The following is a 3,629-nucleotide window of genomic DNA, read 5'->3' as shown; positions in this document are numbered from 1 at the left end:
TCCTGACTCAAGGAATGCATAAAGGTGAATCCTGGGAGGGATTTTGCAAGGCACATTCTGAAAATATAATCAGATCTTTCATTGTAACCCCATTTTCCTTAATTCCCCCAGAGACAATCAAAACTCCATTGAATTAGAAATACAAACCACAATAGGATTGTGTCTGCAGCCCTGGAGACATGAGGGCAGGGAATCCACATTTTCTCTTGTACATAGTTGAAGTCCAAAAGGTCAGGCTTGTAGCCATGGCCATCAATGGGTCTGCAAAAACCACGGCTCCAGGTGCAGCCGGTGGGAACGCATGAGGTGGTGGGGGTAAAGGAGAGATGGCAGAGGCAGAGAGCCATGCTTTTGCAGCCACCCTTCTGCCATCCCCCAGCTTTGTTTTCTTGGTGTCACTCTTGTGTTGTAACTACCAATTTTAGCTAAGCTATTACAATTAATCAAGAAGCTATTTCTGAGCTTTTTATCTTGAACAAGCTGGACACATCAACACTACTGGAAAGGAAAAAAGATAAGGCACCTGTAGAAGTAGTGATGACAAAATTTGATATCTATGGCGATTTAAAAAAGGAGATTTCTAAAATGTCGAACAGCTGAAGTTGGTCTCAGCTTTACAACTGCTCATTTCACATCTCCTCATGGGCAAAGTGGTATTGGCATACAGCAATGGGAGCTCTGACTGCACAAAAGACACATCAGCAAAACCCCTGCGTTGCGTGCCTTGCTTGTTTTATTTATTATGCTGCCTGCATAGAAAATACCTTGACAAACATAGAGGAGTGTAAACACCATTGTACTACATAGACCTAACGGCTCTCGTGAGACAGGAGGGATGGCTGGAGCTGAGCCAGAGGGGTGCAGGGGCCGCAGCTCGTGTGGCCCAACTGGCTGCACTCTGCAGGGTCAGGTGCAACCCCAGGCAGTCCCTCAGCTCGCTGTCACAGGAGGGACAGGTCACAGCTTCGCAGAATCAGGCTGTGAAAAAGGCAGATGTCAGGAGGGATCTTATTATGTGTGCAATGCTACAGTGCTGCCTGCAGAGCTGCTACCTGCCCCAGGTGGCTCTGGGGTCAGCAGGGAGGAGCATCCCCTGGGACTCCTGCACTTCATCAAAGTAAATATAACAACATGGATTATAAGCCTGTGGCTGTTGCAAAGTGAGAACTAACATGAGGAAGAGGAAATCTATTGAAGAAGTCATGCAGATCACTTGGGAGGCAGGGTTTATTTGGCAAAATGCATTTTAATCTGATTTTAATGAGACTGATATTTTAAGAAGGATGTTGAAGAACACTGTTGGGGATATAGAAAAAAAAGCTGTACACAGAATTTCAGGCTGCAGAATTGTTTAGACTCCATCTGAACGTGGCAGCCCTAAAGAGTTTAAATTGTTTAGATTATCAAAAAGGAGATGGAGAGGTAACTTGATTATGGTGGAAATCCACAGGGAAAAAGTAATGGTTACTATAGAGTTAAGTGGCTCAGGGAAATAAAAGGTATAAAAAGAATGAATAGCTGAAAGCTGAAGCCAAATAAATTCAAATGGGAAATCCAGCACAGTTTTTAGCAGTGAGGATGATTAATCACTGGAACAAATTACCAAGTGAAGCAACTCCTTCACAGTCTCTCAATGTTTTCAAATCGCAACCAGTTGTCTTAAGCCCAGAGTGGACATCTTCAGTTACACAAAAAGTATTGGGCTTCATAGAGAGGTAACAGAGTGGTATTTAATTACTCCCAGCATGAGTGGCCAGGCTGGACCTGCAGACTTTTGTCATCAGATGCAAAGCCACTCTCGCCTCCCTCCTCCATTCCAGCACCGGAATCTGCACGCACCCAACTGTGCTGCTGACCAGGGATGGAGGGACCAGGCTGCCCTCCTCATTCTTGCAAGGGGTCCAGGGATGGGGGCCGGCACAAAGACCAACAGTCCTGGAAGCAAGCTCAGAGGCTGCCAAAATTCCCCTTAAACTTCACTCTCCTTAAACCTTACCTTCTGCAGTCCTGGATCCTGTCAGGGCCCCGCTCACCTCCCTCAGCTGCCCCACGGTTCCCCATGACACCCCATCCTGCTGGACGCGTACTCAGGCACAGCTCTTGAGAGCTGCCTGGCTCAACTTTTTGATGGGTTTGTTAAACACAACCATGTTTTAAATATTATACAGAAATCTGGGCTGGAGCTCCCTCTGGAAGGAAACCCACCCAAATGCACTGAAAAAGAGAGATTCCCACATTTAAGGCAATAACTGACAACTTCCATCTTTCCTCAGCTGCAGTGCTACAGTTATAATGTTAGGTGAAGCTACGCAAGGAAATAAATGCCAGAGCCATCCTCCCACAGCCTGGCACAGAGTCCATTAAGAAATCCCGTTGACTCACTGGAGAACACTTAAGCACAGGCACTAAGATGCTGCTTTTAGAAAGATAATGGATAAAGATGAAATCAGTTTTTCAGACAAGTCTTTCCTTTCCATAGGGGCCGTCTTTATGGTTTTGATGATGTAGAATAAAAAGAGAGACTATTCACTTCCTAATGAAATGAAAAATTTCATTAATTTTGGGATATTCATTCCTTTAAGAGCTTCACTCCTTGAGTTCATTAACTCTGCGGATGTGGCTTGCGCTGATGCTGCCCTGCAGTCCTTGCCAGGATATGCTTTCTGCTCTCTGGTCTGGGCCAAGACGTCGACAGTTTGCCAAGCCCCAACGTAATGCCTGTGGTTACTGAGCAGATACGCAGAGATATTTCCTATTGAATGATGAGAGAGAAATCCTCTGATATTCTCAGCTGCTGTCAATCTCAACACTTCGATCTGGCTGACTTCTGCAGCAATTACAGAGCTCATCCAGGTCCTGCAAACTGTCCAGAGCTTGGTAATTTGTAAAACTTTAAAGGAAAGTTTTGTAAGTTCATTTGCCTGAACGATACAAGCTGTGGCAGCAGTCTCAACCGAGTGCCTAGGGAAGCCTGTGTGCAAGTACTCTGCAGAGCTGGGGAGCAGCTCTATGGGGCTCCTGGAGAGTCTGTCATGCAGGGCACCATTAGCAACAGTTTTGCATTATTTGATGTAAGTAGCCCCTGGTGTGTGTAAGGTTTCAACAGCAGCACAAGATTTGGAGAGTTTTTCTGTTTACAGCATCAGGGTGGGTCACAGGATGAGCATAAACAATTACAAAAAATGACTTGTGAAACTGTTTTCTGTGTAATTGAAATGATGAATAAAAAAAATGGTGAAGGAGGTGTTACAGAGGCTTAACAGTGAACTTCTGATTATCACCTGCCTTTCTCTTTTCTGTCCCGTTTCTCTTAAAACACTTAGCATCCTTGGGGCTGCATGGTCCTTTCTTAGCATTAGGTAAACAAATTTTTTCTTATTTACTTTCAAGAGGTAACAGCTTTTCAGTGATAGAGATGTGTCCAGTTGATTAATATGCTTGCATAGTTTTGTGTTGTGGAAATAATCTTCACTGTAAAATTCTGCAGTAAAAGATCTCTAAAAATCAAATCAAATACAATTCTGGACTGAAACATTCTTCCTTAAGCAAAAATATAACTTTATTGAGTGGGTGTTCTACTGCTGCAAGATCAGCAGCATTTGGTCTTTGTAATCAAAGCAAGTGTCATG

The sequence above is a fragment of the Strix uralensis genome, chromosome 6, assembly GCF_047716275.1.
Source record: "Strix uralensis isolate ZFMK-TIS-50842 chromosome 6, bStrUra1, whole genome shotgun sequence".
NCBI lineage: Eukaryota > Metazoa > Chordata > Aves > Strigiformes > Strigidae > Strix > Strix uralensis.
The sequence above is the reverse complement of the archived record's forward strand: the minus strand, read 5'-3'. Positions refer to the sequence as shown.